This window comes from Amblyomma americanum, chromosome 1, assembly GCF_052857255.1.
Source record: "Amblyomma americanum isolate KBUSLIRL-KWMA chromosome 1, ASM5285725v1, whole genome shotgun sequence".
Classification (NCBI taxonomy): domain Eukaryota; kingdom Metazoa; phylum Arthropoda; class Arachnida; order Ixodida; family Ixodidae; genus Amblyomma; species Amblyomma americanum.
Window position 1 is genome coordinate 96,244,718 of NC_135497.1, and position 22,915 is coordinate 96,267,632.

At 53.0% G+C, this 22,915-nt stretch overlaps 1 pseudogene; it reads right to left on the bottom strand.

Moving 5' to 3' along the window:
• Positions 1 to 13,773: 13,773 nt before the first annotated feature.
• Positions 13,774 to 15,260, bottom strand: LOC144134021 (uncharacterized; annotated as a pseudogene).
• Between the last annotated feature and the right edge of the window lie 7,655 nt (positions 15,261 to 22,915).

The following is a 22,915-nucleotide window of genomic DNA, read 5'->3' on the forward strand; positions in this document are numbered from 1 at the left end:
CGAAGAGTAAAAGGAACTAACGGAGGTGTTGGATAAGATAAAGTCAAACGTTTGGATCGGTTTCATGGGTTCAATATGGGGTTTAACCTCGTAACCTGAGTCGCTATTGGGACAAGTGACTCGGGTTACGAAGGACGCCATAGCCACTCTGGATATTTTCGAACCCCTGGGGTACGTTCTTTAATGTGCACTGACATCGCACAGTACACGCGTGCCTTTATAGCACTTCGCCTCCATCTAAATGCGACCACTGCGGCCGGGATCCAGCCCGAATCTTTCGGGCCAGCAGCCGAGCGCGCACTACAGCCATTGATCAGTCATCACGACGGCGAAAGAAAACGGGAGCGCGAAAAATACAGTAAAGCAAGTGCTCATTAAACAGGAAAAAGAACGCAATAAATAAAACTATGGGAAGAGACAAACAGTTTAGAGACCTACGTCCACCGACGCGGACAGAAACAACATTTCCCTTTCTGTGAGAATGAGAGAGGGTTCGCAGATGCGGCAGAAGTAATTTGAAAGGTTTCAGTTATTGCTTTGGTAAGGCGGCCACTATTAGTGATCACTGAGCAGCTCTCAAAGACTTGCAGGCAGCCGCAGTCCCTGCAGTGAGACCATTAAGGCGTCCGCCACTGTACCCTTGAATCACTCTTTCCATCGCTTGAGCACCAGTACAAAGTGGGAACGGGGCAGTTTTCTGCATATATGTATCATGCGAACATAACTGCTGCTATTTTATTAGTGAATATGTCCCATATGAGAATGTACGTCCAAGCCCCAAATGAATGTTCTATTGAAAGCGGAAGTTCGTTGCGTTGTTAATTACATCAAAATTAGCATTTTATAATTCTAAAATTGCATTTATTTGGCTCGTGGTTACGTTAACGTTAAACTTAAATTTGGAAAACAGTCATTTCTAAGAATAGGCAGGAGCGACATGGAACTCAATTATAAGGGCTGAATTAATTTGAAAAACAAAGCTTTGAGAAGCGCGTATTAGAAGAACCAGCAACAGTACGGGGTTGGCCATTATAATTAAGGGCGCAACCAATTTAAGTGACTTGAACAATTAATAAGCACTGACACCATGGGTAGAAAATCGCGCACTATAAGGCGATTTGCACGAATGCTTGAATGGCCTTCATTAAATAGTGGGCGCCGTAATCCCATGCAGCTGATGCTACATCCGCCCGTTACATCAGTCATGAAATGTCCAATTATGGAAGGGTAGCTGTAAAATCTCCTAGTAGCGTTATAAGAACGCCTTGAGCGCATGATATTTTAACAGCATTATAAAATTTTCACTAATAAAACTACAGTCAGAACGGTGGTGAATTATTGCGTAGGAAAAAAATCAAGGATCCGGCGTCATGTGTTCTGATCCTCAACGAGTGAGCAAAACAGTAAAGGACACTTGAGGACTCATCGTTTAAGCGCTACCCTGTTTCGTGTGGAAGATATTCCACCTGACGTTGTTGAAAAAAAAATAATGAAACAAAACCCCGGAAACACCAAGATTGGCAGTTGCATTTTTTCAAATAGAACAAACTTGCAGCCAAAAGTTTCAGCTTATGGTTTTACCATTCCAAGGGCTGGCCAGGATATCCTGGGGGTGGCGTAGGTCGAAGGGGGAGTTGCAAAATAAAAAGAACAAATTGCGGCATTGAGACAGCGATATATTGGTTTCACATAACGCAACGCAAAGATTAAGCCGCTTAGGTGCTTGTGGGCGAACAAAATCAATTCCTCCAGTGACAGAAAGGAGCGCCGGGCAAATTTTCGAAGTAGCGGCCGCCATCCCTGCCTCCCGTTGGCGCCGTCACTGAAATACAGCCACTGATTTCCCTTTGAAAGGTTAAAAAAATAATTATCCATTCGCTTTTTATCTTCATTGGCAGCCAAGCGGTGATGCATTAAAAAAAATGGGATACTGATGTGATAACGCCATAAAAAAAACAGCGCGACTGTCCTGTCGGCCACTCGTAGCCGCGCTCCAGGAGCCTACGCCAGCGCCGCGCCGCGGCAACCGCTTCTAAAGCCTCACGGGGAAAGCGCCGCTTTTGCCACTACAAAACCACGGAGGAAGACTATGTAGGAGTGGAAACTCCGCTCTCTGCGGCGACCAGAAAAGGTCACATGCCCGCGGCGCCACTATCATGCTGGCGGCGCCTGGCGGCCTGGAAAGAAACTACTGCCGTTTCGGTTGCCAAGCTTTGTCGAGCGTGTTGCTCCCGTTCGGCCGCGCGCGCCTGACTTCAATTGAGGGAACTCTCGCGCGCTTCTTTACCGCTGGTAGCCCGAAGAGCAACTGGTGCTACTCTTCAACCATTTGAGCACAGACACCGACAAGAACTGTTGCTGTTTGACTTAAAGGGACACTGAGGAGAACCCTATAAAATTTTTTTTGTTAGCAATATCTGACAGTTCGGCATTTCATGGCTTTGTTGACGCTTGTCTGGGAGCGAAAGATGCATTTATTTCAAAGAAATTTGGATTCGAGGTTGAAAAATTTTTTCCCGACGCTCCGATTCAAACTCGAGAACTCTTATGACGACACGGAGAACTCTTATGACGACACAGAACGGAGTGACGTGAAACGTGACGTAAACGGAGACTCCGCGATTTCTGGTCGCTAGCGGTGCGGTCTAGCAGCTGCCGAAATGAAAGCTACCGCCGCCGCACGTTGAAGGCATCTATCGGGGGTCGCCACCGTCGCTTCGTTTACGTTTGCACCGGCGTCTTGCCAGCGTTACGATGGATCCCGTTCCCGAACCCGACGACGTAGTTCTCGCAAAAACTCTGGCCTGTATTTCAGCGACCCCAGCCCCACAGAGCGCGCGATGCTTTTGAGGGAGCACGGTTAGGTTAGGCGCCGGCGGGTGGTTTCCCCCTTCCTCAGAGAGCATCCGTTGCAAACTAAATATCATAACCTCAGTGCGGGGAGTCGCGAGGGGTGCGTTGCGCCCATCGGAGGCTGGCCGGGGCTTTGGGGCCAACAGATTGTGATTCCTTGAACGGAGCTGTTGCACGGCGCAGCAGGCAGCGTCGAGGTCTCCCACGGTTGCAGGGGCCAAGTTATTTATTTATTTTTTTGCCACAAAAAAACAAATGGGTGCTCGAGGGCGGTCGCGATTAAAGTCGGCGGCTTGAAACCAAAGCCGGCGCACGACGCTTCAACGGCTTGCGCTAGATCCAACGGGTCCACTGGATCTGGCTCTCTCGCCAACTTGCATGTACCTTCAGATATGTACTGTGAATAGATTAAAATAGCCGAGCTCGAAAAGAACAGCTCCGCCGAACTGCCACAGCTATTGAATATAACGCGCACCTCGCCGCGGAGCCAAATCAGTCTGGCCGGGCCGGCGGCGGCTGACGCACTCGGCGCGAAATAGATACACGATCCAATCTCCCTGCCAATGCGGTCAGAGTGCGCCGAAGCCGCCGAACGCGGCGGCGGTCAAGCGCAGTTGGAGTATAGAGGGTCTCGCTTTGACCGACGTGACTTCGCCGTGCAGGGCGCGCGCGCGCCTTGCCGCAGCATAAACGCGCCTTAACAGAGCCTGCGCTTAACCGCTAACCAACGTATTCAGCGGCGGCATCCATGGGAGCCACTGAAACCCCCCGCCCACTCACTAAATAAAAGAAAGGAAATCCGGTGCCGAGGTTCGGAATCGAACCAGGGCCTTCGGCGTTTGAGGCGGAAGCGCTGCCGCTCCGCCACGACGGCTCAAGTTACAGCCATCAATAAAGGCGCATCTAGTGAATGCAATCTTCTGATGCAGAAATCTCCGCGCTTTCGCTAGGTATATCCTGGCCTAACAGAGCTAGGCCATCAGCAAAGAGAGAGAGAGAGAGAATGAAAAGGAAAGGTAGGGAGGTTAACCAGATGTGAGTCTCCGGTTTGCTACCCTACACTGGGGATGGGGGATAGGGGTTTGAAAGATGAGAGAGAGGAAAAAAAAGGAACGTGCACACATGGAGACACACACACACAAGGTGTTCCAGTTAAGTCTTTCACACAGACCGGTAGATTGCAAGAAGCGCAAAAGCGCTTGCACGGCCTTCTTCTGCGACGGTAGGTCCTTTCGATGTTGTAGAATTCTTTTTTCGGATAGTGGTTGGTCGTCCAGTTGGTCAAGTTCGTGGCTAAGGCATGCCCTCTGTGGACTGTACTGCGGGCAGGAGCACAATATATGGCCAATTGATTCTTCATGGCCGCAGTGGTCAGCCTTGTACCTTGTCTCCCGTCCCCAATAAACGATTTCTGTTAAGTAGTTTGAAGTTGACTGGCACAGCCGAGAATGTTTCGCCGGGCAAGCGTGCGAATACACAAGTGCTGCCTTGTACAATCACCGACCATCGTGCCATCATAGCTTTTCATCGACCGTGGCGATCATCTGACAAGCCTTAACAGGCTCCTTAAAAGGTTAACTAGCACTTGAAGCGGCACTTGGAGTTCCTCTGCTGTTCGGCGCTTGTAAATCGAGGCGCGTCAAAAACAAAACCACGGGGCACGCAAAGCTCATAGACGCGAAGCGCCATAACAAATCGAAACTCTCCTGGCCGCCTGTGGCGCCGCCAAGCATCCGTTTTCTTTGCTTCCAACATTCAGGTTGTCTTTTGCCTGCCTTCCTTGTGTGATAAAAGTGCACTATTGGTTTTAAAACGAAACTTACTTCAATATTGATCTGCGCAACCTACCTTTGTCAGCCTCAGAGATTCGCGCATCAGGTAGAAAGGAAAATCCCTCCAAGGTGGCGTCTCTTGTCCTACGACGTCACCACGCTTGTACTTGCGAGTTTGGACTGTGGCGGAGATACTTGTATTTTGGTTCTTGCTTTTTTCTACCTTACAAGAGCTTTGTTTTCAGTAAGAGCGGCGTTTTTGTGATCAGGAGCTGGTATTCTATCGATACAAGCCAACTTCAATTTCTCCTCAGTGTCCCTTTAAGGGCGCAGAAATTCAACGTAACAGCGTGCCCGCTGAAGCAAACACCCGTGTTGTCTGCTTTGAGCGCGCGCCGCCGGAGCCGCCTGCCCTGTGGTCCCTCTACCCGCGCGCTGCATTTCTTTTTTTTTTCGCTGCGGCTTCTACGAGGCGCCGCATGGCGCCGCCACTGCATACGGCCCCGTCGGCGCATACAATTGTGTCTATCTGGTCGCCTGCGCTCGCTCGCGCTGACGGGAGGTTCTATATAGTCTTGCTCCGTGACAAAAACCTTCTAGATCACTGTAACCTATACAACCATGGGCACTCTTAGCATCATGGGGCGGAGAGCTACCGACTGCAGAACCACAACTTTTGGCCAGAAAATAATAAAGAAAACGTTGTTCGATAATCTAGAATGTCCTATCATTCAATATTGTGTCTATAAATCGCAACAAACGAGCAGAAAAGCATGTAAATACAAAGTTTGCTCAAAATAAGCGATGGCTTGCTCTCCTATTGGCCAAGCATTGCAGACCACAAAAGCCAATATTTAGTGCTTAACAGGCGCACTTTTAAAAGAGATATGTTTTTGAAAAAAAAATGTTGTCGCTTCAACATTTTGAAAGGTTTTTCCACAGCATTTCGGAAAACAAAAAAGCTTTTATTGGCGTCGTGTGCTGTTGCGTTCTCGCTACTATGGCTTTTGCGCACTACTTTTACGCCGAAGTCGTCTGCGCGCGGAGCGCGCCGTGGATACGGAATGGGACATCTCTGTAACGCCACTCTGTGTTCCTGAAAAAAAAAACCTACTGTCCTGCACCAAGTAGCTCATCGCCCCATGATGCTTTGCGCGCCCACGGAGGTTCAGGTGCAGTGCCGCCAGCTTTTCCTCTAGTTAATAGTAAGATACTCTATGGCTAGAGGGGATAGAAGGGAGGCGGGCGGTGGCTTTCTAGCCTTACGGGGCAGGATCTGCGGGCTCTCACACATGTGGTGAGGGCTCCTTGTCAACGGGGGGGTATCTGTTGCTAAACCGTCGTTATCGCTACAGATGACGCGTTTGTTGCGACGCGCGTCCTTTCTTTCAATCTTTCCTCTCATATCCCTTTCAACTCTTCCACTGTCTGCACGTGGCAGCGATTGTGGCTCAGCTGGAGCCAGTGGGCAGGCCCGTGCACTTTCCTTTTCAGCCATATAGTTCCAGTGAACCCTAGAGGTACTAGAAGGAAAGCTGGCAGCTTTTCACTTCATCCACCACTATATCCACCCCGGACGCCCGAGGCATGCTGGGAAGGCAGCAAACTGGATTGAGATCTAGTGGCTTGTTGACTGTGCTACGGATTGGATTTTTTTCGGTTGTTCAGTTTCGTTTTCATCATTGCAATTTTTACTGATGTTTTGTGCACTTTGTGGTTGAGTAGTGCAGCTGCACGGTTGAGTTAAGCATCCGAAGTCGCTTAACTCGAAGTGAGCTGAGCACAGTGTCGGGTGCCTGCTAGGCCTAAATTCCGTTTGCCCCCTCACTGCGAGCCATTTATGCAGTAAGCTCGGTTTTTCTCTGCGGGAACCTGTGCAAAGAAAGGAACAAGTTTTCTTTTTTGTGTGTGTGAACTGGCCACGCAACAGTCCGCTGCTGTGACCACTCTGCACATTTCTCGTAGGGGTCTCGTGGGCACTTTCAAACTTCGACAAGCGCTGATAACCGCACTCGCCGGGGATTGCTTTTGATTCATTTCGAAGACTGGCGGTGGCCGCGAATTGCATGCAGGAACGCCTCCCACTTCATGAAATAATTCACACAAATACTTGTACGTTGCACTTGTCAGCATGAACACGGCCGTCTCTTACTTGTGGTAGGAGAGGTTTCGCTTCCTAATTGATGTTTTTCTTCGCAACAATTGTGAGCGCAGCGCCAGGACATGGCGAGAGCCGGCATTTAGTGCGCGCATACTAGTTTCTCATAGGAAGAGCTGGGGCTCGGGAAAGTTTCTCGCGCCACGAACATATCCTATGCACGGACACGCCTCGCAGTAGCAGACTACACCAATGAAACGTTTCTATTTTTCACAATGCGAAAAAAGAAGCTCCCAAGGTGTAGTATTTGAAGATTTAACAATTGTTTTGAAAGGCTATTTGCTCTTAAAATCATGTCTGTTAAACGCAAAAAAAAAATTATTTTCCATGGTTAGCTATGTTTGGCGGCATGAAGAGAAAGCCCTCTCTCGTCATGGGCAAATTCGGTGCTTGTCTGCTTTTCTGTTCATTTATTACGATGTACAGTTACCATATCGTATTACAGGACATATTGTCACGTGGTGGTGACGTTGAAGAACACAGTAGCAATACTGTGAAAGACAAAACTAACTTTTATTGGCGAACCTGTGCCCACAAAAGAGGCTACACTTACAGCACAACGGTAGCGGCGAGCACGGTCGGCGATCGTCGAAAATGGGTGGTGGTGGTGGTTGGTACTATGGGATATTCTGGGGAGGGGGATACTGGCCCCAACTTATGTTGGCCTCGTGGGCATCACTCTTAGGGGCCAGGGGAAGGGGATTGGGATGTGGGGGAGGGGAGGGGGATTGGGGTGGTGACACGGGACAGGGACAGCACTACACACTTCACAAGACACCGGAGACAGCACCCGAGGCACCAGGCACGCAGCAAGCAGCCGACTCGCTGGGGAGGGGGAGATGAACGGCGCGCGCTGGGAGTGGCGTGCGTCGTCGGGGGCCTGCCGGAGGCAGGGAGCCGTGACCCCGGAGCAGCCGGAGAGCCGGCCAGGGCAGGCGAAGGCTGCAGGTAGCCGAGGCTGCCTGCAGAGAGCCACCGAAGGGTGGCCGGTAGGGGACCGCTGGTAGACTGCTGTGAGGCAGCGCGGCGGGGTGCGCTGGGAACCGCCGTTGCCGGCGGCGCGCAGGGGCTGTAGTAACAGCAGGGCGTCAGTAGACTGGCGACCAGGGACCGGCGGAGATGTTCTAGTTCACGCCGGGAGCTGCGTCAGGACAGCAGCAGGGGGAGGTGACGCTGGGAACCGCCATGAGGACGGCGCGTCGGGGCCCCTCACGCACGAGTGCGCGCGGGGAGGGCGGAGGGCAGTAGGGAAGCCGCGCTCCGTCCGGGGCAGCACAGCCGGAGTCAGGGAGGCGATCAAGCCGCCGCCGTCATCAGGTGCGCCGGCTGCTGGGGGTTCACAGGAAACATGGGCCGCCGCCGCTGCAGCTGACGACGACGGCCCGAAGAGGCTCTCCCGGCGGGCGAGGGTTACCCGGCCGCCGAAGCGGCCGCCGGGCGGGTAGGCCTACTAGGAGTAGGACGACGGGGCCCTACGCGGGCGACGAGTCGGCGGGAAGGCCTAGTGGCTTCTTGGGATGGGCGCCGGACGGCGCTGGCCGCGCTCGGAGCTCCTTGCGATCGTCCAAGGAGCGGGCAGGAGGGTGCGCCGGGCGCGGCGGAGGCGAGGCGTAGTCGTCAAAAACAACGAGTACGTCTCGAGAGGAGAGGTAGGACACATCCGCACTCCTCGGAGGTCCAGACGGGAAGGGGGTCGAAAATCTGATCCGTGGGTCAAGCGCGTCGGCTAGGCAGTCGTCGAATGTTCCAGACTAATCGTTGGGACCCGCGTGCCTTCCACAAAGTTCTACACCATTCGCTTGCATCTACAGGCCAACGGCAGCAACAACATCACGATCCAACGCATCGACCAGTCGGTTGTGCAGATCGGACGCCTCCTTAAGCGAATCTCCAACAAGCATCATGGCATGCGAGAGTCCAACCTCCTGCGCCTCGTTCAAGCTTTCGTCTGCTCCCGCATCACCTACTCTGGACCCTACTTACGTCTCACTCGTGCCGAAAGCGAACGGCTAGACGCGTCACTTCGAAAAGCATACAAGACGGCCCTAGGTCTTCCCATGTCCACAGCTACCCATAAGCTCATGGCTCTCGGAATCTCCAATACCGTGAGCGAACTGATCGAAGCAACCCTCACCGCCCAGTATGAGCGGCTCTCACTCACACACGCTGGCCGAGCGGTACTGCAGCAAGTTGGGATCTCCCCGCCGAGATCGGCCCCAAGTTACGCTGAACTTACATCGGAATATCGCCTAAATCTCCGCATTCCTCCCATTCCCAAACGGATGCACCCGGAACACCACGCCGAGAGACGGGCCGACCGGGCTCGTCAGTTCGAGAAACGCTTCAGCGGACGTCCGGACGTCACGTATACGGACGCCTCTTACCATCCATCGAGGCCAGCGATGGTGGCGGTAGCTCTCGCCCCTCACCGCAGCTGGTACACAGCCTGCAGCATTCGCAATGCAGAAACAGTCACCGCAGCTGAGGAGGTTGCCATTGCGCTCGCGCTAGCCGACCCTAATACCAAAGTCGTCATCAGTGACTCTCAACAGGCTATTCGCAATTACGATGCTGGCCGTATCTCTTGCCAGGCGTTACACATTCTACGTTCTACAGCACCCTCTTCCACATCTCGCTTACTTCTTTGGGCTCCAGCCCACGAGTCGCTCAGCGGAAACGCCCAGGCACACACTCTCGCTCGAGATCTCAGCTGCCGAGCCGAGAGTGTGATCAGCCACCCTGCTTCCGCTGACACTAATATCCCACGCGCTTCACTATCTCTACTCACCACTTACACGGACATACTCCAGCACTACCGACTCCAAAGGTGCACATATCCTCCCGCACACCGCGATCTAACAAGACGCGAGGCCGTCCAATGGCGCAAACTACAAACTGGCAGCTTCCCACACCCCCTCTTATACAGCAGGATCTTTCCGGAACAGATAGCCCCCATGTGTAAACACTGCTCAACTCCGGCCACACTCATACACATGGTGTGGACTTGTCCACATTACAACAGAGACAACGCAAACACCCCAGAGACGTGGGAGTCTCTCCTGTGTACTTCCAAGCCAGCAGACCAACGCTGGCTTATCCAGCGCGCGGTGGAGGCCGCGGCATCCCAAAGGATCCCCGCCGACCTCCTCTAAGTCAGCGCAACCGGTCCTTTGACTGGTCCCCTGTTTTTGGGCGCAATAAAAGAGTTTACCTACACCATTCGCGTCAGGCGATGAAATCAGATAACAAGGTTCGTCTACAACAGACAGCGAACAGAAGCATCGATGACTTGCCAGAAACTTCGGATAGATGCAGGCGCGTCCCGCGCTGTGCGATAACACTTGTTAGGCGGCGAAACGTGGTCGCCCGATAAAGATAAATGACACGTGTCGTTACCCCCCCCCCCCCCTCTTGAAAAGCATCGACCCGGTGCTGCAAACAAACGAATAAAGAAAAGCACTCGTAGCAAAGAAAACAACAAAAATAAGGAAGTTCGTCAGCGTCCGTAAAATGGTTTAAGGCGCACCACGTGGACCACTTCAGATCGTGCGCGGCGCCGCTGTGAATGCGAAATGCCGTCTGGCACGACCTCGTAGTCCAGTGAGCCAATACGTCGAATGACCTTGTAAGGTCCGAAATAGCGTCGCAATAGTTTCTCACTGAGCCCTCGTCGGCGTATCGGGGTCCATACCCAAACACGGTCGCCGGGCTGGTACTCGACGAAGCGTCGTCGCAGGTTGTAGTGTCGGCTGTCGGTACGCTGCTGGTTCTGGATCCGTAGGCGGGTGAGCTGTCAAGCTTCTTCGGCGCGCTGGAGATAGATAGCGACGTCAAGATTTTCCTCGTCAGTGACGTGCGGCAGCATGGCGTCGAGCGTCATCGTCGGGTTCCTGCCGTAAACCAACTTAAATGGCGTGATCTGTGTTGTTTCTTGCACCGCCGTGTTGTAAGCGAATGTTAGGTACGGCAGGACCGCATCCCATGTCTTGTGCTCGACGTCGACGTACATTGCTAGCATGTCGGCGAGGGTCTTGTTCAGGCGCTCCGTGAGACCATTCGTCTGCGGATGGTAGGCAGTTGTCCTCCTGTGACTTGTCTGGCTGTATTGCAGAATGGCTTGCGTGAGCTCTGCTGTAAAAGCCGTTCCTCTGTCGGTGATGAGGACTTTTGGAGCACCATGTCGCAGCAGGATGTTCTCGACGAAAAATTTGTTTCAGCGAAGCGGGTGAGATAGTCCGTCGCCTCGACGATCCACTTATTTCCGGAAGTTGATGTCGGAAACGGTCCCAACAAGTCCATCCCGATCTGCTGAAAAGGTCGGTAAGGAGGCTTGATCGGCTGTAGTAATCCCGCTGGCCTTGTCGGTAGTGTCTTGCGTCGCTGACAGTCTCGGCATGTCTTGACGTAACGGGCGACATCGGCGGTTAGGTGCGGCCAGTAATATCTTTCTTGTATCCTTGATAGCGTCCGGGAGAAACCGAGGTGCCCAGCGGCCGGATCGTCATGTAGGGCGTGCAGTACTTCTGGACGCAGCGCCGACGGAACAACAAGAAGATAGTTGGCGCGGACTGGTGAGAAGTTCTTCACGAGTAGGTTGTTTTGAAGCGTGAACGAAGACAATCCACGCTTAAATGCCCTAGGGACAACGTCGGTGTGCCCCTCCAAATAATCGACTAGGGCTTTTAGCTCCGGGTCTCCTCGTTGCTGTTCGGCGAAGTCTTCTGCGCTTATTATTCCAAGGTAGGCGTCGTCATCCTCGTCATCTTGCGGCGGCGGGTCAATGGGGGCGCGTGATTGGCAATCGGCATCTTAGTGTTTTCGTCCGGACTTGTAGGTTACAGTGATGTCGTATTCTTGTAGTCTGAGGCTCCACCGTGCCAGCCGTCCTGAAGGGTCCTTTAAGTTAGCTAGCCAACACAATGCGTGATGGTCGCAGACCACTTTGAATGGCCTGCCATATAGGTAAGGGCGAAATTTCGCTGTGGCCCAAACGATGACGAGGCATTCCTTTTCGGTTGTAGAAAAATTGCCTTCCGCTTTTGATAACGACCGGCTAGCGTAAGCTATCACGTGTTCATGCCCATCTTTTCTCTGGACTAGGACGGCACCGAGGCCTAGGCTACTGGCGTCAGTGTGGATTTCGGTATCGGCGTGCTCGTCGAAGTGCGCAAGTACGGACGGCGACTGCATGCATCGTTTGAGTTCTTGAAATGCGTCGGCCGGCGGCGTTTCCCACTTGAACTCGACGTCACATTTAGTGAGCTGTGTCAGCGGCTCAGCGATGCGTGAAAAGTCCTTGACAAATCGCCTGTAGTAGGCACACATGCCAAGAAATCTACGCACTGCCTTCTTGTCGATGGGCTGCGGGAACTGTGCGATGGCAGCTGTATTCTGTGGGTCAGGGTGGACTCCAGACTTGCTGATGATGTGGCCTAAGAACAGAAGCTCACCGTAAGTGAAGCGGCACTTTTCTGGCTTCAGAGTGAGCCCTGATGACTTCATGGCCTCTAGTACTGTGGCAAGTCGCCTAAGGTGATCGTCGAAATTTTCGGCGAAGACAACGACGTCATCCAAGTAAACGAGACAGGTCTGCCACTTCAATCCTGCTAAAACCGTGTCCATCACGCGCTGGAACGTTGCAGGCGCCGAGCACAGTCCAAATGGCATAACCTTGAACTCGTAGAGGCCGTCTGGGGTGATGAAGGCGGTCTTTTCGCGATCTTTTTCGTCGACTTCTATTTGCCAATAGCCAGACTTGAGGTCCATCGACGAGAAGTATTTTGAGCTGCAGAGCCGATACAATGCGTCGTCTATCCGTGGGAGGGGGTATTCGTCCTTCTTCGTGATCTTGTTCAGACGGCGATAATCGACGCAGAAACGGAGGGTTCCGTCCTTTTTCTTCACCAGGACAACAGGGGATGCCCACGGGCTTTTCGACGGCTGGATGATGTTGTCGCGCAGCATTTCGTCGACTTGCTCTCTTATCGCTTCACGTTCACGCGGCGAAATTCGGTAAGGGCTCTGCCGGAGTGGTCGAGCGCACTCCTCGGTGATTATGCGATGCTTGGCGACTGGTGTTTGTCGAATCCTCGATGACGTCGAAAAGCAGCCTTTGTATCGTCGGAGCAGACTTCTGAGCTGCTGTTGCTTAATCACGGGGAGACTTGGATTAATGTTGTAGTCTGGTTCGGGAACCATGGTCGTCGTGGTAGATCAGGCGGAATCCGAGAGGACAAACGCATTACTGGTTTCCAGAATTTTCTCGATGTATGCGATCGTCGTGCCCTTGTTGATGTGCTTGAACTCCTGGCTGAAGTTTGTCAGCAACACTTCAGTTTTCCCTCCATGCAGTCGAGCGATCCCTCTTGCGACGCAAATTTCACGGTCTAGCAGTAGACGTTGGACGCCTTCGATGACACCTTCTACGTCAGCGGGTATTTCGGTGCCGACCGAAACAATGCTGGAGCGAGGCGGGATGCTCACTTGATCTTCGAGCACACTCAAGGCGTGGTGACTACGAGGGCTCTCCGGCGGTGACGCTTTATCTTCCGACAGCGTTACTGGCTTCGACTTCAGGTCGATGATTGCGCTGTGCTGGTTCAGGAAGTCCATACCGAGAATGACGTCTCGTGAACACTGTTGGAGGATAACGAAGGTGGCAGGGTAAGTGCGGTCATGAATGGTTATTCTTGCCGTGCAGATTCCAGTCGGCGTGATGAGGTGTCCTCCAGCGGTCCGAATTTGAGGGCCTTCCCATGCGGTCTTAACTTTCTTCAACTGGGCGGCGATGTGTCCACTCATTACGGAGTAATCAGCCCCTGTGTCCACTAAGGCGGTAACTGCGTGGCCGTCGAGAATCACGTAGAGGTCGGTGGTTCTTTGTCTGGCGTTGCCGTTAGGTCTTGGCGCCGGATCACGGCTGCGTCGTGTTGAACTGAAGTTGGAACGTCGCGTCGTCAAGTCGTATTTCGTCGGTGTATTCGTGGCTTCCTGACTTCGTCGGGACGGCGGCGTGTCGTTATTATGTCGTCGAGGTGGTCTCTGCGCCGTCTTCGTCGGCGGCGGAGGATCTTCGTCAGTTCGACGAACAGCAACCGCATCTCCATCGGTTGCTGCTTTTAGTTTTCCGGATATGGGCTCGCAGAGCGGCCCCGTGCTGGGCCAGTGTATGGACGGCGCTGCGGCGACAGGTAGCGGCCTGGTGACGGCGACCGGGATGGCCGTCGAGGGCTCCACTGAGTAGCGGCGAGGTAGTCGGCGATGTCACGAGGGCGTTCGCCTCCCCGAGGGCGCGGTGCGTCGACGGCGAACCCTCGCAATCCCAGGTCACGGTATGGGCATCGGCGGTACACATGGCCGGCTTCCCCGCAGTGGTAGCAGAGCGGGCGGTGGTCAGGAGCGCGCCAAACGTCTGTCTTCCTCGGGTAGCTGCGCTGGTCGACGGGTGGGCGTGCTGGTGGCGGCGGCGGTGGTCGACGGAATTGCGGCGTTACATGGTCCTGGCGCGGTCGTGGAGGGGGACCTTGACGGCGGGCGACGGCGGAGTAGGTCATCGCTTCTGGCTGGGGCTGCGATGATTGTGGTTGTACCTCGCGAACTCCCAGCGATCGCTGGACTTCTTTGACAATTTCGGCGACTGAGGCCACTTGAAGTTGCGATGAAGGGAAGATCCTTTGAAGCTCCTCTCGTACGACTGCCCTGATGGTCTCGCGCAGGTCGTCGGTGGCCAGTGACTGAACTCCAGCGTAGTTTGTCGAGTTCGTGCGGCGGTTGTATTGTCGGTTCCGCATTTCGAGGGTCTTCTCAATGCTGGTGGCCTCGCGAAGGAACTCTTCTACGGTCGTCGGTGGGCTTCGTGTCATTGCGCCGAAAAGTTCCTCCTTTACACCACGCATCAGTAGGCGGACTTTCTTCTCTTCGGACATTTCCGGGTCGGCGTGCCGGAACAGACGGCTCATTTCCTCAGTGAAGATTGCGATCGTCTAATTCGGCAGCTGCGCTCTGGTCTCCAGTAGAACTTGGGCTCGCTCTTTACGCAGGACGCTTGTAAATGTTTGCAGGAAGCTGCTTCGGAACAGGTCCCACGTCGTCAAGGTGGCTTCTCGATTCTCGAACCACGTCCTGGCGGCGTCCTCCAATGCGAAATAGACATGTCGCAGCTTGTCGTCGCTTGCCCAGCTGTTAAACGTAGCGACCCTCTCATACGTTTCCAGCCAGCTTTCCGGGTCCTGAAATGTGGAACCGCGGAACGTCGGTGGTTCCCTGGGCTGCTGCAGCACGATGGGGGACGCTGGGGCTGCCATTGGGATTGCCTCGGCCACAATCTTCTTGGTCTTCTTAGGTAGAAGTCCGTGCTCCGGGGGCAGCTGTTGAAGACGGCGGCTTGCTCGATTGTCCGGGACTACGTTGGTGTTCTCTTTGCGGTCCGGGCTTGGATCACGGCTTGTCGGGGGCGTCCGGTACATGAACAAAACAAAAAAGAAGCACCTCCACCAGATGTCACGTGGTGGGGACGTTGAAGAACACAGTAGCAATACTGTGAAAGACAAAACTAACTTTTATTGGGCGAACCTGTGCCCACGAAAGAGGCTACACTTACAGCACAACGGTATAAAGAGAATTTATTGGTACACCAGGCCACATTTACATAAGAACACTGGCAGTCACGAACAGTACATAATGTAATTTCAAAAAGAAGCAAAATATGCGCAAACGAGTCACCAATATGCACAGATACAAACAGAAACGGAACAGGCCAACAATCTATATACAATGAATACCATGGCGCGGCATGTTTCCAAATTAAACATGCATCTCAGTACGCGATGGTTTAAAAGAGGGGAAGGTTGGGGGGGGGAGGTAAAGGGAGGGGGAAAGTTGCCATGCGCGTACAACTCTTGTTCCCAGATGTGTACATAACTGGGTAAGGGGATGATACCCGTTACCACGACCAACCCAGGGCAAACTCAGCGAGTATCGACTAGTATTGCATGATTGGGAGCACCACTTTGTTAGAATGTACAGAAATAAAGTGGGTCGACCAGCGCCGCAAGAACAGCGCTTCGCCGCCCACTGTTAGTTCTTCCTCTAGAAATTGTCACATAATGAGGCGCACCCTCCTCAAGAGCGGAAATATGGCGCGTTGCCGTCTTCCGCGCACTTCGGCCAAGCCTCGCTGCTTCCAAAGCGCGTAAAAAACCACTGCTATCACAAGGCGCTCAAAGGATGAGCGCCTTCGCGAGTTGCGCTGACGCGGGCGCACCCTAAACATCCTGTAGATCAGGAGCCACAAAGTACGCGCTACGACGCAGTCTTCCAGGGCGTGCCGCTGTGTCTCAACAGCGCCGCAGTTGGTGCAGCGCGCGTTTGGCACGATGCCCCATCTTTCGAGACGCTCTCTCGTCGGCAGTGCTTGCCAACGGCGACGCCATTCGAAGTCTTGTACTTCTTTTGGCAACAGGCTCGATGCAAAGGCCTGCCATTTTCTAGGAGAAGTTTTTTCTGCCTGATCAATACTGAAATCCAAAACAGCAACCGCCGCACTAACGCGTGCCACTGGTGTTTCGCGTATATCCGTGTCCGGGAACTGGCTTAGCCAGAACCGGAAAAAGTCAGTTGCCACTTTGTAAATGGGCATACGTTGCTCTGCTTGAGACCCCGTGTGTCGCTGCGTTAGAACAGTTGACTCCCAGTACCCAACCAATACAGGACTAGTGATCGACCTCTGTACATTTGGGTCGCTAGTAGGTCGAGAACTGCTTTGGTGGCGAAAGCTCTCGCTGTTGCCTGCCACAGGTTCAAACCTCCTCTATCGCGTTCCGCGGCCAACATTTGACGGGACACTGGGGCCGGCTTTCCGTTCAACAGGACTTGTCCTGCGAGTGAGTTCAGCTTCCCTGCCACGCGACGCGGCAGTGGAGCAACACGCGCAACGAAGCAAGCGTACGCAGCTGCGCACGTACGGAAGAATAGTGCCTTGGCGTTCAAAGTTCTAGGTGTGCAATCGAATCTATGGCCCGTCGCGCTCGAGTGATAGCGTCGTCCCACGTTCTCGGTGACACACCTGCTGGCGTGAACACGATTCCTAAAACTCGCACACCATCGACGAACTGGATTCCACCCGGCAAGGGGTCCTGAAACGTGCCAAAGCTCAGGGCTTGGCTCTTTGTGGTGTTCAATTGCGCCCCTGAGAGGGCTGCATACTCGTTGAAAACTTGCCAGAAAGCAAGGAAACTGTCCGCATCTCGCAAGAAAAGCGAGATGTCGCCCGCATAAGCAGACACAGAAACTCTTTCCTGCCCCAGAAGGGGAAAACCTCGGATAGCTGGGTGGTCTTCAACTGCACGGAGCAGAGGGTCCAGCGAGAGCACGAAGAGAGCGGGAGAGAGGGGACAACCTTGTCGAACTCCTCGCGTCACACAAATTTCCCCGCTCAACGCCCCATTTAAAACCAGCTGACTAGACAGCCCCGAATATAGAGCACCTACTAAGTTAGTAAATTTGTCCGGAAGGCGCAGACATGACAAGACTCAACAAGTAGTCATGCTCGACTCTATCGAAGGCTTTGCTTTGATCGAGGGAGATGAAACAACCGTGCAGTTTTTTTGCCTGAGCGTACGCAAAAAGGTCACGTGTGAGAGCCAGTGAAGTGAAGATTGATCTACCCAAGACTGACGAGCTCTGGAGAGGGCTGACCACATCGCCTAAGCACGGCTTCAAGCGGTCTGTTAAAACCGTAGCGACAACTTTGTAGTCTGTGTTGATGAGCGTTATTGGTCTCCACGAACTTGGGTCTGAGAGGGGCTTATCTGGCTTGGGGATGAGAACCACGTGCCCCAATGAAAAGGACGACGGCTTCACACCCTCCAGAAGCACTGAATTCACTATGGCTGTCAAGTGCTCGCCGAGAATCTCGAAGAACGTCGAGTGGAACCCGGCAAGAATTCCGTCTGGGCCGGGAGCTGCGGACGCCCTCATACGAGCTAGCGCCGCTCGCACTTCTTCCATACTGACTGGGCCGCAGAGCGCTGCTTCATTTATTTCCGGGCACGTGTATCGCCCACACAAGTCCCGAACCCTGCTCCTTAAATCCGCATTTCTGCTGGCGTGCTCAGAGGAGAACAACGAGGCGTAGTGGGCCGTGAACACTTGATCAATATCTGAATGGGCACTGGAGTGCCGGCCGCCTGGCAAGATCACGCCTTCAATTCGTGAAAGGCCTTTGTTGTCGTGTTCCCTCTCTCGGGCGCGACGGAGTTCTTCTGCCGCTACTCGAGGGGACGTTGTTGGGTCGGGCGAATTACTCGAGTAATATCGCACGCGCTGCGATTCAAGGTGCTCGCTCATGAAGAGCGTCAGAGTGCCTCCGGCCTCAACGATGCGAATGCGCCACAGCGAATGTCGCTGTGGCTATCTGCAAGTCCAGAATGTTAGGATTCTGCATTCGGAAAAAGTTTCTTCCATCCGAAGTGCTGGCTTTGTTTGGGGGCTTCTTGCCCTCAGTCAGCCATGGCACAAGGATGTGCAAATTTTTGAGAGCGGAGTGGCTACGACAGGCCAGGTTGTGCCAGGATCACCTGCGGATTGTTCTTCAACTCTACAATCAGCCAGCTGGTTGGAAGAATCAGTGGCGGGAACTAACGCGCCTTGTCCACACCACCACAGACGTCTTATGGCAGCAGCAGCTTCCCACGCTTCGTGACCTCGTTCCGAAGAAACATCGTGGGTCCGTTGGCCAGGTTCACAACATGAGCGGCGCCCCGCTTCCGGCCCATGTGCGTCAAGTCCTCGATCTTGGCCCAAAGTTCGCTGTTGAGCCCCGAAAAAGTGCACCAGAGCTTCTTGCTATGGTAAGGCATATATCCGGATATGCTCCAGCTCCTGAGGCCAGCAGATGCATCTCAGAAGGTGTCGATGTTCTCTCCCGCCCTAGGAATCAGTCTAAGAAGCTACCCATCAATAAGTCTGTGCACTATCTACGTGACAATTCTTTGGTCCTGCTGACGGCGGATAAGGAGGAGGGTTTTGTCGTTCTGTCTAAGGATAGTTTCAATGAAAAAGCTATGGATGCCGTCCAGTCTGTATGTAAGGAGGGGAGAATAACAAGTCTTGCGAAGTCTAAATGCAAGGTGCATAAGTTGTGTAAGCAGAATAACTTAGACAAGCTGTTTACGTCTATAAATAACTGTAAAAAGCCTAGCTTGACCATGTTTTTTACTGTTAAGACTCATAAAACCGACGTGCCGTTCCGCGTTATTGTTTCCGAAAAAGGTTCCTGGCAAAAATGTTTAGGACAGTTTCTGAAAGAAAAGCTAACAAAACTACCAGTTGACCAGTTGACAATCCCTTCCAGGTTAAGAATTCCCTCGACGTGATTAGCACCCTAGACTACTACCATGACAAGCAACTGTGCGCTTTTTCTATTGACGTAAAGGACCTTTACTACTCCATTCCGCATGACAGTCTCCTTTTGTGCATTAGGGACGTCATTGACAATTATGGTGCCGTTCGCTTTCAGAACGCAGCCGGCATGTCGGTGGAGAACTTTTTAGAATTGTTATTAGCCTACCTTGAATCCACGTATACAGAGTGGGAAGGTCGAATTTTTATTCAGAAGGGCATTTGTAAAGGTTCCTGCATTGCCCCAATTTTGAGTGATTTCTTTTTAGCTATGCATGATAGAGAACTAAATGACCGCTTAAATGGCACAGCTGTTGCAGCTGTTTCTCGCTTTGTGGATGACTATCTAGTTTTGCTCACCTGTGGGCGCGAAGCCTTTAGTAGGGAAGTGTCCAAAGTTCGAGGTGTATTTTCTGATGTTCTTGCCCCTTTGGAAGTAACTCATGAAGTTCCTGTAGAGGACACAATCAGATTTCTAGCCTTGAGCCTGCAGTTTTCACCTTGCAGTGTGTGCTGGTCTTTCGAGCCTAGGGCTAATAAACCGTTGCTACCTTATAGTTCCGCGCACTCGAAGCTTGTTAAAAGAGGAATTGTCATGTCAAGCTTCAGGAGTGCACTTACAAAATCCTGTCGACATAAAACCGCACGCAGCTTTAGCAACCAAGTAAGGAGGCTTACTGCTTGTGGCTATCCGCTTCATGTTCTTTCTTCTGTGGCCGATGTTTTGTTGAAGAAACTGAAATGCTCCCCGAGTCCTGAATGTCAAACAAGTAAGCCAGTAGCAGCTATTCCCTACATCCACAAGATATCACATAATTTGGAAAGTGTTGGTAAAAGAGTCGGAGTGGATGTTGTTTTTTCGGCTCCCATTAAGTTGTCAAGTTCGTGCATGCGTGTCAACAATCCAGGGAAAACTATCCCCGTTTGCACGAAAAATCATGAGCGCAAATTCGGGAAGTGTCAAAAAAATGTCGTGTATTCTATTCCACTGACTTGTAATAGGTTTTATATTGGGCAGACAGGACAGTGCTTAAATGATAGGCTCAGGCAGCACCGCAACAATGTAGATAATAAAGAGTCCCGTAACCTCAGCATGCACTGTCGTGAGTGCGAGTGCACCCCACAGTTTGAATTTTGCAGAGTTGTGGATAGGAACAGAGATAAGCTGTGCCACGAAATAATCGAGGCTTCGAACATCAAGACGTATGGTGACACATGTGTAAGCGCTCCATCAGTGTCTTTATCTCAAAAAGAACTTCGCTTCCTGAATCGCACATTTTAGCTTGTGTTGGCTTGCAGAATCCCAGTGCATGAATGAGCTCTTTGCTTTGTTTTCCTTTTTGGTGCCTGAATGTATTTATACGTGCAGCGTGCCAAATAAATGTCAGTTGTTAGTTCAGCGCTGTGTCGTCCGTTTCTTTCTCGGCTCTCTTCTTTGGCTTTCGGCCTTGCGCTGCTTCAAATCAAACTATCAAACCAAGTAGTTAAGTTCGGCAGTTATTCTAATGCTCCTGGCTTTGCCTTCCCTTACTAGAATCTCACGCCAACTGGTTTTTAGTTCGTCCCACTCGTCCGGCGTCAGGTCTTCGACCTTTGGGAGGGTCTCTGCTAGTGCTTGGCGAATGGAGGCCAAACTAACTTCAACGTGCAGAAGCGCGGGGTCCATTTTCCACCTACTCTGGTCGGCCGACCTTCCGGGCTATGCGTTCACGCGTACTGACACAAATGCGTGGTCACTGATGCCCTGGACGCCTGGCGACGGGCTTACAGTCTCGCATGCGCGGAGAAGTGGTACGAGGGCAGGAGGGAGATAAACTCGATCAAGACGGCTAGCAGAGCGGCCTCGCTTCCACGTGGCCACAAAGTCATCGTCATTAAGGGCAACCCATGCATCTGTTAGCTTAAAGCGTCTCACTAAACCCTCGAGTTCCCTGGCATTGTAGTTTGAGGAACCTTGGCCTGGGCCGCGTAGATCTCGCCAAGAGTCTAGTACACAATTAAAGTCGCCGATGAGCACACACTGCACGTTCTGGTCGATATAGGTACCAATTGTTTTAAAAAAATCATTCGTCAGACTGCGTCTGGCCGGCGCGTATACGTTAATGAAAAGAGTTTTCTGATTGTCCATGAATATATCAGTAATTATGGCGCGACCATCAAGACCGAAAGTGCAATGTGCGCTCGTCCTGTAGGTGTTTGTAATAAAAACCACACCAACCCCACATGGTTGAGAGGTGGTCAACGAAAAAAAAGCGTCGACATGGAATCGCCTACGAAATGCTGACACATCTGCTGGGGTACGAAAATTGCATTCTTGCAAGAAAAGTAAATCTGCGCCTACTGAGCGAGCGAGGTGCATAACTTCTAGCTGCTTGGTTAGAGCTCGAAAACCTCTGACATTGAAGGTAATGAAATGAATCTCAGCCATATTTTGCCAAAGGAACAAAACCATTAACACTTGGGAAATAGTACAACCAACAAAAGAGCAGCGTTGACCGACTCACAAGTCGTGTGGTGCGGCGGTGGTCGCAGAACGGGCGATGGACCTGGGAGCCTCGAGGATGCTGCCATAGTAGGTAAGTCCCTGTAGACGCTATAGCACAGGCTACGTGGTTGTGGTCCGCGAAGTGTCTTTCCCTGACTCTGCCGTAAAAGGCGTCCGTGGCACGCATGGTTCGTGTGGAGCGCAGGGCGCTCTGGTTCATGGTGAACACACAACACATACCACTCACACCTGGGCTTGCCGCCACCAACAGTGCTTGCACCAACCGATGAACTTGTGGCGAAAACACATGCAGCAGGGACACATCGACACAGTCGTCTATGGCCCGCCGCGTGACACAGCATCGGCACCTTATCACGTCCATCGTCGAAGGCGCGTGGAATTTCTACTGGTGTCGACGGGAGCGGGTCGCTATCGGCGCTGGCCGGGTGCGCGGCGCTAATTCGGCCGCCGCGATAAGGGCGGGGCCGAGGCGGCCGGGGAAATTCTTCGGTGAAGCCATGGCCGCTAATCGTCGAAATCGGAGAAATCCATCTCCGCTCCATCCTCTGCCGTCTTTTTTACTTTTTTCTTTGGGGCAGCGGTAACTGTCGCAGAGTGACCGCTGTCCGACGAGGAGCGCTGACGCTTCGGTTCATCGGGCTCTCGCCCCTTATGAGACAGGCAGACGCTAGTCTTTCGGGGGCTCGCGCGTTGCGTCTTTGGGACACTGGTGCTTACCTGAGCCAGGGCTTCGGGGCTAGCGCTCTGGGGCTCATTGGTTACCCTCGGTATGTCCGCTACCTCAGGAGCCTCCAACTCGGACTCCGTAGCGCTCTGCTGTCTCTCAGATGGAGTTGGCTGCGCGTGCAACAAGGCAGCTTCCAGTTTTTCCAGGTCAGACAGGCCATCTGACGACGTAGAGTCCTTCGAACCCTCTTCGGTAGAAGTTTGGTCTGTCTCGTCAGTCAATGGAGTGCCAGGCGACCTGGGCTCTCCCGAGTCCTCAGCGAGGGTGGTTGTGGACCTGGTGTCGTCCACTTCGTCCCGGCGTGGAGCCGGGGTTGCCCCGAGCGGGACTTGCGGCGTACTCCTCGGAGCTGCGAGGGCGGCCGCGTAGGAACGCGGCGCGATGCAGTCTGACGTGACGTGATTCCCGCCACACCGCTCGCAGGCTGCTTGGCACGAGTCCGCCTCGTGACCGTACGCAGCACAGCGGCCGCAGCGCGGGGCGGTGCAGGCGGCACCGAG